This window comes from Haemaphysalis longicornis, unplaced genomic scaffold (genome assembly GCF_048455015.1).
Source record: "Haemaphysalis longicornis isolate Haplotype H1 unplaced genomic scaffold, Haemaphysalis longicornis Haplotype H1 scaffold_7, whole genome shotgun sequence".
Taxonomy (NCBI): domain Eukaryota; kingdom Metazoa; phylum Arthropoda; class Arachnida; order Ixodida; family Ixodidae; genus Haemaphysalis; species Haemaphysalis longicornis.
Genome location: NW_027526422.1, coordinates 132710290 through 132721977, shown reverse-complemented (window position 1 = coordinate 132721977; position 11688 = coordinate 132710290). Strand labels below are relative to the sequence as shown.

Genomic DNA, 11688 nt, shown 5'->3' with positions numbered 1-11688 from the left:
AGTCTGGTGGTACGTAGCCTGACGAGGGGACGCTCTGTTGTCTTGGGGATCCGGTAGCGCGCGGACGTTTCGGCGCGCTTGTCCTGACCTGGGGAACGCGCCACAAAGGACGCGTCCTGACGAGCTGGGAGACTGCACCCGCGCTCGCACTCCGCAGCGCTCCGCTGCTCCGGTGAGCCATCGGTGAGTCGAACCATCTCGATCTCTAGCGTTGTTTAATGTCTCGCTCCCAGTGTTACCGTTATGGCCTACGATTAGTCTGTATTCAGGGTATTTGATTTGCACTTTGCAATAAATGCTGCCATTGATGTTTTGCCCTCGCCGCCTACTGCCTTTGTCTGTCTCCGCAAACAACGGACCCATCCGCAGCCTGCGCTCGCAAGGAATGTTTGCTGAGCGCGGATGGCTGCGGGGTGGGAAATTACTAGTGTGTGAAATGTAGAATCCCACATCTGGCGCCCCAACGTGAGGCCTTGTTTGCGGAGACGAGCAGGAGGCACGGCAGCATCCTGTGTTCTGGCGTCGGACGATCCGAGGACAGACAACAGACTTCAGGCCTAACTGATTGGAGCGAGTTATTAGCAGAGGCCAACTTTCCTGAGAGTGAGGCGAATTATTTATTGCTGCGGCGTTTTTGCCGAGTTTGCAGCAATCGTGTTTATGGCAGGACATCGCTTCCAATTAACACGTGATCTCCGAATTTTTGTCGGGACGTTGTTGTTTATGGAAACGAGGGTTTCCGAGTTTGCATCCACGCGAGGCCGGGAGCCCGCGCCGTTGTGTCAGCCCGAAGTGAGTGTGTACGGAAGCTGCAATTTGGGTCCGAGTTTTTCTTTTTGTTTTGTCGACTCCGGGAGTCGAGGGTCTGGGAGCCGTGTGGCTGGGCCACGTGTGCCGCAAAAGGCTAGCTGGTATTGCAGCCTGGCATGGGCGCTCCGATACCGCGGAATGCGGTAGGCGCCGCTCGCTCATAAGCTGCTTGTGTTGCAGCGAGCGTGTAGGACCCTAAAAAACAGATGTCTCCTCACGGCTGCACGTACGGGCACGTTCAGGGTTTCTTTCGTTTGGTCTGTTTTATTTTGTTGTGTTTTTGGATGCGGGTCGTTTGCCGAAGTGAGTGACCCGAAGGCTTTCACAGCCGGTCCTCCCGGAGAAGGCACGACCTTGGAAACAATGCGAGGGCGCACGGAGCGCACCCCTCTTTTGTTGATCGCCTCGCGCGAGAGAAAGGAATCTCTCCCGCGTCAGGAAAGACTGTTGCTTCGAGCCCTCGCTGCTTGAAAAAACTGCTTTCCGCAGCGTAGCTGTTTTTGTTGTCGCGCCCCGCGGGCGACGGGACTGAAGGGGGGCCTCAACCCTCTTCCACTGACGGGGAGAATTACGCGAGGCAAACTTTGCGCCCGCTGATTGTAACGTCGCCGGAGCCCTCTTGTTCGGCTCGAGAGACCAAGCTCTGTTCACGTAAACTAAGCGCCAGTGTGTTGAAACGTATTTCAGCATTTTTACGCAAGCGGTGTTCATGTGTGTGAACATAGGGCTGTCGTTGGGAGCAAATACTGTTTCCGCGTTCATGTGTATGAATGAAGTGTTACTGATGCGAGCAAATACTGCTTTCGCATTTGTGCGGTTAAGCATCGCACCGGGCGGTCGATGCGATCGTGTGTGTTCTTTGTACCCTGTACCGTATAGGGTTAGAACAGGTTCTAGCTCTGTGGACATTTCCAGAGCGGTTGCATTGCTGAGAAACTTCGCAGCTAAACCATCGGATTGTGTCACGTTATCGATGCAATCGAGTTCGTATTCTCCCAACCCTGCACGCTGCAGCGTTAGGACACTTTGGCGTGCTTTGTTGAAGATAACAGGCAGGTAGTTATGCCGATGCCATGGCAATTGTGAGATTCGACATCGAACCACGTGATGAAAGGGATTAAAGGGCTACTGCAGCCTGTTTTTCCTGCCCTATACATTGTAGGGTTTGGACTATTTATTGGGCTTTGTTGACATTAACAGAGCGATGGCAATGCTGACACTTCGTCAGTTGTCGTTAGGATCGCGCCACAAAGGCGGTGCGATCGGAGAGCTATTTTTCTGCCGTACACTGAAGGTGCGGGGAGTTTCTTTGTGCAGCTAAGCCACCCCCCCCCCCGGCTTGGACCACATGACGGAGCGTGTTTATGCTGCTGTATACTGTTCCGGGCGAGCTGCCGAGCCTGCTGAAGGGGTGCGGTGTGGCATGCCGTCACCAGCCTGGCTGAGAGAGTCGCCAGTCTGGTCGCTCGGCGGCCACGGGCCATCACGGATGTGCCGCCACTTGAGCAACGCTTGCTTGGGTTGGCTGGTGCGATTCTTCCCGGAGCTACCCGCCTGCAGACATCAGCGGGCGACGACCGGGCCTGCTGGTACACTACCAGCGGTGGCATTGGACGAGTGGAAGCCGGCGTAGGCAACACGATGCAGTGACTCACGATTTAATCGACGAACGAACTTTTCGTCGCCTCTAGTCCTGTAGTCAGCTCTCACCGGCGTACGCAAGGAATTTAGGAGGGAGGGATGTGGGGATCGCGACTTTCACGCGAACCCCTTTTCTGGCTAGCTTCCCGTCGCGGCCGGCGTGCACACGCGGCTCGCTCACGCGACGTGAACCATACGGGAGGGCGTCAGCGACCGGACGGTTTGTTTTCGCCCTGGTGGAAGCGTTGACCCTTTTCCCCTCTGCCTTACCCGAGAACCAGTTCTTCCTCGATACTAGCGCCACCGTAAGGCGAAGTCTGGTGGGACGTAGCCTGACGAGGGGACGCTCTCTTGTCTTGGGGATCCGGTAGCGCGCGGACGTTTCGGCGCGCTTGTCCTGACCTGGGGAACGCGCCACAAAGGACGCGTCCTGACGAGCTGGGAGACTGCACCCGCGCTCGCACTCCGCAGCGCTCCGCTGCTCCGGTATGCCATCGGTGAGTCGAACCATCTCGATCTCTAGCGTTGTTTAATGTCTCGCTCCCAGTGTTACCGTTATGGCCTACGATTAGTCTGTATTCAGGGTATTTGATTTGCACTTTGCAATAAATGCTGCCATTGATGTTTTGCCCTCCCCGCCTACTGCCTTTGTCTGTCTCCGCAAACAACGGACCCGTCCGCAGCCTGCGCTCGCAAGGAATGTTTGCTGAGCGCGGATGGCTGCGGGGTGGGAAATTACTAGTGTGTGAAATGTAGAATCCCACAACATCCATCCTGGCGCATTCCACGTACGTTAGTTCAATCAAACGAGAAAACTTTTTTTGACCAGCGGACAAAATCGGTCAAGTTTTATTAAAGCACTGACAATGCCTGAACGCAGCCAAGGAAAGAAAATTCCGCGAGGGCTGAAATCTCTTGTACCCCATTTTCGACCCTAGCCACATAGGGATGCCAGGCAGCCGGGGGGAAGCGCTCTCTCCTGGTCTCCAGGTGCAGCTGCAGCTCTTTCACTGGCTTCGGTGTCAGCTCTAGAATGGGCAGCAGGCTCCACTGGTGTTCCTGAACACAATTAGAGAGAAAACAAATCAGAAGAAAAAAACTGTGCTGGGTGCGCTGAACAAGCAACGACTTTCTACCGCAAAAATTCGTCGAGCTCACTAAAACGTACAGCCGTCACCGTGCGATAAAATAATGGTGTACATGCCATATGTAATTTGCAGTTGCGTAAGAAAAATGGCTACTCTACTGCATTAGCAATACTTACGTATATTTGATAGTTTTAGGAGACCTGGGAAATACAAGATTTCTTTATTTCTAGCGCACTCTACCGCACTTACTTACAACACGAGGCAGGAATGTTCTCCAAAAATATCTCAGAGCAAGAACAGTGCGAGCTTTATATCTAGCAAGTGTTAATGTAAAAATAGGCAAGAGGAATTTCGTTCAGAAAAAGCAACATGTATATAATCTTTATTGTAAACGTCAACCTTTTACAAATAGGTTGCGGCTAGTATTGTCAAGACTCGAAATTATGTTTTCGGTAAAAATATATATAGAGACCACGCAGTAACGCAGCCTTACTGCGGTAAAATACTGCCCTTAAATGCATTTTCTGGAAAGAGCAATGTACAATCTACATTCCTTAAAATTTGTTGCGTAGCTATGGATAGTTTGTGGCTATTTGTGTCTTTCTTTTGTAAATATTGATTTCTAACATGGCCATCTACGAACGAACTGCTAGGAAATTCTGCCCTTCTCACCGCAATAAAGAGCAACAAGTAAAGTATTTTTAATATGCAAATCAAAAGGCTCACTCTTCTCACAATATTCAATAAATGCAACCCTTTTGATTTTTGTCCGGCAAAGAACAAAAGAATGTGTACTGAGAGGAAGGTGACGTACCTCGAGCCATATTTTCACTGTCCATGTCATAACAAATGTGCAAGTTACCTTCAGCTACTGTAGAAGTAAAAGCTAATTGTTAACCGTACTACACATGTATTTTTTGCTTGTCCCTTTCTGTGCAGGCGTGTGGTTGACAACGTAAAGACATTCAATGATGACTTCGCACTCACACAACGAAACATCGGATTAAAGGCATTACGTTTTTTTGAACGCGTTCTTACCCGAGACAATCAGAAGACCCGAAATTGCCAAAACAAGAAGGACAAGTTGCAGTTTCATGTTGATGATCTTGGACTTCTGCAAGGCGTAAAAACACTTTTAGTGTGACGACAAAATAAGCGTACATTGTTGGCATCGTTGGAGGACTGTGCTTTTTAAAGCTTACACTGGTTACTTCTACGCAAAAATGACCCAAGAAGTAAAAGACGAAATCCAGAAGAACGTCCTACACTATCGACTTGGTTTTCAGGATGCACCTCCTAGAATCGTTTTATCAGGGTTTTAACCCGCTACAAACGGACCAAATACTCTGTTGGGTGAAAAATATTTTTCAAATTAAGGTCCCTGCGAAAACGGGACTGCCTAAAATAAAATGAACATGTTTTTGCGGACCGTAATAGGCGACGGCTCACTTTCGCTAAATTGTGAAAATTCGTCGACTTCACGAAAAATTCCCATACGTGATCGTTTTGTCCTCACCGGGCATTCCACAGTGTTAACCGTGTGCCTGTGTCTGTCCATTTCTATTCATTGTTAACTTTAAAGAAAATCTTTCTACCTCTACAAGCCAACGGTTATTTCATGGCATGCCGGACAAGAAACTCCCAGCGCGGCTGGGGGAGGAGGGACGGGCGGAGCCGGTTTTCACGCGCGGTGCACAGTGTAGACGGCGCGGCGATAGGGCGCTATTACCCAGCGATCCCCGTGTTCACCCCTGCGTGCGCGTCAGCGGTACCCTTCCGCCGGCTTTGTCGTCTGCTTTAGCAAGGGTATAGGGCCTGTTTTGGCGCAGCATCGCGTCCATTTCGCGCGTTTACTTCATGCGGCCTGATTAACTTGTTCGACAGCACCTTCTGGGTAATCCGGACCCGATGGCATGAAGTGGTGGTACGGCAAAGATACGTTAGGGATTGGTTTGCAGTGTGAGAAAACAAAATTTGGAGACCACTTACAGCCATATGGCCGCTATAGAAACGCCATTTTTTGCGCACTGCTTGTCACGAATGGGGCTGCGTTTTCTAAATTCCTAAATACCAATTCGGTTCTTTTTAACAGGTATTACAAAAGATGAATTGAGCAACTGGTTCTGATAAACAGTGATTACAAAGGTTCCGTCAGCTTTCTCGCAATTCTCAAACTTACGAATATAGTTTACATCTGTATAAATGGGAATCAGTAACTCACATGCCGGATTGTTTTGTTGTCTGCGCTTGTGTCGCGTGGTGGTGTAGCCCCGAGATAGCACATCAAAATGGCTAGGTTACGCGGTCTCACCCTTCGAAACACGCTGCTCTCCGTTTTCTTTCTTCCAGCGCACCGCCGTGCTAAAGCAGCGGTGTCCGCCCGCCGAGTCCGACCGTAGCCGACGCTGCTCCGTTCGGGACGGCGTCCCCGCGAATCCCAGCTAAGGGCCGGCAGAATCTCTCGTTTCACTTTTTCTAGAACCACGTGTGGGAATTCAAGTGACGTGACATGTGGAATTGTTGTGGGGGTTGTTCACAGCACTAATTTCCAACCACCTTCACAGTGTGTTCTGGAGCCAATTTGTTTTACGTTGCGTTAACATACTTCTCGGCAAGAAGACCATGAAAGTAAATTTATATACAGGTAAACTCCGGTTATATGTGGCCGCATTTTACGACAATCGGGTTTTACGACTGACAAATCGAGTCGCGGCGATGTCGCCGTAAAAATAATGCTTAAAAACCTGGTTTATCCCAGGCGATATCATGCCTGACCCGCGCTATCAGATCACCCGCGTGAAGAGCGCGACCGACCGGCAGACGAAATGAAAGTGCTTCGGGCCTGTTCCCCGGACCTTAAGCCCGCTTATTCGCTCCTCTCTGGCATTGTTTTTTTCTCTGTCTCGTCTTTTGTTTCTCTCCCCTCTAGCAGCCGCCTGCTCCTCTGCAGATTCGCTTTTCCCCACTCGCCACTGATGTCGCGTCTTGTTGCGCAGCGGTCGCTGATGCAGTGTTCAGGTGTTCATTTCTCCCACTCAGTAGTGAATCGCCAACTAGGTTACAGTGACAGGCTTCGGCTTCCACATGTGCTTGTCGTGATCGTGTGTGCCATGGTTCGCACTGGCTAGCGGGAATCATTACATTGGTTTATTTTAGTACAGTGGCATTTGCACCTGCCATCCATCACTTTTTTTCGCATTCAAAATTTGGCGATTTTGGTTTCCGAACCCTGCAAAGCTGTAATTTGGAGTTTCAATTGAATTTTTTTGAAGATAACTCGCGGGAAACTGAGTTTAAAGGTGTAACTGTTGTTGTTCGGAGTTTACGACGCCCGGATTTTATGACGCTTTTTCACTGCCTTGAGAAAGTCGTATAATCGGGGTTTTACTGCATAAATGCCCTGAATAGCGACTTCTTGTTTCGACTGTGCCCGGTCTATGCGATTATTTTCCAAATCTTTGGTAGAATGCTTGCTCGGCGATTTACGTTATTCCATGACAAAAAGAAAAGCGATCTGGATAGGAAGCAATGAATTCGGTTTGTATTTTATGGCGAAATCCTTCATGCACCATACTATTTATCTACGCATGACCCATGATCAAAAAAATCTGTACGTTGTGGTTGAGTCTTGCAGCACCCAAAGAGTGCCCCAACCTCCCTTTGGTTGCAACCCGTTACACGTACACGGAGGGGTATGTTGGTCAACACGTACAAGATGTACTTTTTGCGTTTGCGCCGAGTCACCGTGCTCACACGGTTTTACATACCCCGGAAGCAGGACACACCCCATGAGTTTTGTCGAAGTCTTACAACTGGGCTATGTTCCTAGCTCTTTGGATTGCACCCTTGGATCGGCATGCACCTGTACACTCCCCCCACACATTGGATTGCGAGTACGGTGGGGCAACCGCACGCACGATACAGAAACCATACTAATTTGGCAAACTGACGATTCTACGTTAAGCGCTATTTTAAGTGTGCATGTTTCATTATTTATGTACTTTTGTAAGTTTTTCACTGCTTTGTTTACTCTGGTGCATTGTATGTTGCAATTGTATTTACGTCGGCACCTTTGCGGGCACTCCGGCATTTAAAGATTAGGACCTGAAGTACTAAATTTTCTGTTGTCGCTCGGCCTACCGCACATTGTATTTTAATACTATTTTAGTGGGTGATCAGGCGGCTGTAAATAAATCGTTTAACAATGCGTAAAACTGTCGAAGTGAATTTCAAACTCTTTGTCGCTGCCTGACGACAGCAGATGCAGGAGACCGCAATGCGCTCGTATGTCTGCTTGGGCGCAAAACGCCAGAGAAAACGCTGAATGTGTTTATTAAAGCAAACTTTTGATGTATAAAGGATTGCTTAATGCAACTCGCCACGAACACATACGGGCCGAGAGCTCTGGAGTTAACCTCGAACAGCGCAGAGAGATTCACGTGACCGCGTCAATTCGGAAAGTCGGGCCGTGCCGCCTAGCGATGCAACGTCTAGGCATGTTGTGCAGTTCATTTTATCACCAACAGATAGCGCCACTGCAGGAAAATTTCATCGTAGAGCGGCTATTTGATGCACGGGACATATGGGAAGTTTCGCCAATCCTATATGAAGGAACTCCTCGTTATGTTACCGACTGAGAAAAAGCGCGTTTTGAGTCTGCGTCCATAGAACAACTCGTAAACCTCCAATCTATTACGACACATTTTTTGAGGCGTGGCTGTTGCCGTTGCCGTCTCGAACGACGAAGAAATTCTCAGCTAAATGCGAAACATTTTTAGCTATTGACTTTGACTCTGATAGCCCGAGAATTTCCCTGTGTTAGAACCTGTATTGCAGGTTTTGCAGCAATTATCTCCTTGAATTACAACTGCCGTAGATGCAGCATTGCAAGTGGTTGTGGCGAATTTCTATTGTTTGCAAACGCCATTTGTTTCCTATAGGCTTCCAAGCTATTGGCCACCCATCGGTACATCACTGAAAGATTTATTGGGCGCCAAGTGAACAGTGACAGGAAGTAGCGTCACACAAAAACCTTATCCGAGGCTGAGGCTCGGCCACGCAATAAAATTGGTCATAGGCTGACCGCAATCCGTAAACCTGACGTGTATAAACACGCCGGTTTGCGGGGTGAACAGGCCACAAAGCTACAAAAAGTAGTTACAAAGAGGGCGCAGCACCGCGTCATGAAACAAAGCCTGTACGAACCAGAAGGTAGCGTATTCAAATTTTCGTGTGCGATTGTGTTACACGTGTTGTAGGCATGAGTCATTTGTGCGTGCTAACGCAACGGTGTCCGGCGGGCTACTTGCAACGTGCACGTCCGCGCTACTTTTGCCACCGCGGTTTCGGAGATGTCCTTACGCGTCGCAGCGACGGCTGCGTTTGTATTGTTGCTGAAACGGCCGTATCACTTGTGTAGGTGTGTTTTAGTGTCGGTTACAGTGTTTGAAGGATATCTACGTGATATAATAGCGCCGTTCTCCTACAGCGGCCAGCCCCTTAAAACATGAGTCACCATTTAATTTTTCAGAGCCTGGTGCGGGTATAGCTTGCGCTGGTTCTCGCCTAAACTTGAGCTGTGTTTTTAATGGTTCACACGCTTGAGTGGTGCGTAGTGTTGTTGGTTCTAGCCAAGAATTCAGCGGTCACGTAGACGTGCTTCGATGTGTGTGACGCCAGTTCTAGCTAACCAGTTTCGGGCTTTGTGTTTCCGAGCAAGCTGCCGTGCTCCCATTGCAGGCTCACGACGTCCACCTTGCGTTGAAGACGTGTGCAGTATGAGTTATGGCTGTATTAAACTGGTGTCATTAAACGCTAGCTATAAATGAAGCTTTAGTTTTGTTATTTTCGTGAGCTACGTAGAGATATTGCCAAGGGACAAAGTAATTACACTACTGCTGGGCTTCTACGTCGGTCTCATTGGATCTGGGGCTTCTCCGAGGAAGAAGAGCGACAGAGACAGCAACACAATGACCAGTTTTATAGCCAATGCGTTACGTTTCTAGAGTCCCTCGGAATTCTCGCTTTATGCGGCTGCGCCCTAAAAGTGTAACGCATTGAACGGCCACAGGGCCACCGAAAAACATGCAAACGTTCGTGCGTTCTTAACCCAACGTGTAGGGCATTACCTTGCATTTTCTCACCCCGCGTTGTAGGAAAACAAAGGCAAATAAAACCCGAAGGCGCATTTCTCTGTTGCGATTCATTTTGTGTGGCACAACAAAATTACACGGAACCGCTGGAGTGATGCTTTCCCTCTTGGACTTTATATACAGGGTTATCAAAGTTAAGTCGATAGGTTTTTTTTTAATTAGGCGCTTAGCGTTACGTGAAGACCCGCACAGCGTGGGAGGGAGGAGAAAACGGAAAGGTTCGCGTTTGTCTGCCAGGATAAAGATTGTGTTTTTACGAGTTTTATTAAGTAATCACTACGCCATAGTCGCGATGATTACGTAATGATGAGAAACGTAAATATGTTTGTTTTCAAACTATGTCTGCGATGTGCGCGTTATACAGCCTTTATGATCATCCACCTTTTGATCAGCCTTTATGATTATTACGATCAAACAGTTATATTGCTCTTGATTGTTATGCTGATACTGTTCCAGTAGCTGTAGAAACGACGGCACTTTAGGCGCTCATCTCCTTAGTAGAAGAATCTGTGTTACTATTACAGCTGGGCATCTTACTACCCCCTACACACCAACGGCAGAAATAGGCACTGGAACAAGGAAGAAAGCTTCGAACGAGAAATGCAATGAGTCATACACATTACCTCTGAAGCTTGAATGAAGGCAGGATGCGCGTTCTTCGACTCTCCTCTGGGTGTTCAGTGGATCGTTGAACGATTCCTAATATGTAGGTGGACGGATCACAAGCGCTTCTTATATGCGCTCCAACGCACCGAAGAACAATGTCCAATCTGCATATAACGAGCGGACAAAATACCGGAAAGTGTAAAGTGCCGAAATGAAACCTCCGCTTCGAATTTAATGGACGCAAACCATCGTAAAAAGCACATATTTTTAGTATACGTCGGTCACCATTTCAGTTCGACAGGAACTCTAAACATGCCTCTCTTTACCTCGTTGACCTTGCTCCAATAAACTCTGCAGCTGTTTTTCCTGCTTGCTGAGCAATCCCTTCCGCTAAATCTCATTTTTTACCGCTTGCGGATACAACTGTAATTATGGCCGACCTTAACGCCTCATAATGCTTCAAGTTCCATAGCGCTGTAAACTTAACAAAGACGTAAAAATGATACTGGTCGCTGCAATTGCCGCCATAATATACACACTGGTGACTGGGTATGAGGTCAAGAAACAGCCCCGCTTGCGCTTTGCTTTCAAAAGGTTCAATGCAGACGTAAAAAAGCACACCGGCCCCGTATACGCCGGACATCAGTCCAATTCAGCGGAAACAGCGGATTGAGTCTACGCAATTTTTCTTTTGCTTCGTGTGCACTCTTCTTGTTTTTTCACAATATTTCAGCATGCTCTCGGATGCACTCGTGAAATTATAGTGGTCTATCAAGCAGAAAATGCTTGCCCTTTAGCAGCACGTTAATTTTAATAAAAAAACAGAATAAGAATACTGCCCATCAAGGCCGCGATCATAGTTCATTCGAATGGTTCTCGAATTCATGCAATTGAACACTCATTATTCCTCATGAATCAAACGTTGGTGTGGCGTAGATTTAGCAATTGCTACCCGCGGGATAGACTAACTCTGCTCCGTTGTGTTCGTGAAAACATGGAAGTATTCTTGCATGCTTAAAATGTGATCCTTTAAGGGGCAGCCGCTTACTGCAATTAATCCGATATATCCCACTTATTGAGCTCCGCACACCACGTTGAATGCCAACAGCAGCAGATTACGAACACTATTTTGCCTCATTGAAACTGCACCGTGCATGCTGCTTTCCGGCTCCCTGCCGAAGCAGCATTCTCAAAATAAAGGAGATGGTTGATGGCAACCGACGTTTAAAGCGACGGCGTTCGAGCAGTGCGTCTACTTTTGGAGATATGACCATTGTCAGCTACATATTGCCTCTCTTTAACGAGCTGTGAATCGAATGCAATCTCTACTTTGGGAAGATAGCTGGTTCTATAAACGCAAAACATGGGTTTTGGTGTTTTCCTAGAGAACA

General features: G+C 48.2%; 1 long non-coding RNA gene across 1 annotated transcript; it reads right to left on the bottom strand.

The window, feature by feature from the left end:
• Positions 1 to 3283: 3283 nt before the first annotated feature.
• Positions 3284 to 10439, bottom strand: LOC144145144 (uncharacterized). The gene is made up of 3 exons (XR_013317441.1): positions 10315 to 10439; positions 4578 to 4653; positions 3284 to 3510 (listed from the first exon to the last, which is right to left on the bottom strand). It is a non-coding gene; the product is annotated as an uncharacterized LOC144145144 (long non-coding RNA).
• Positions 10440 to 11688: the final 1249 nt, after the last annotated feature.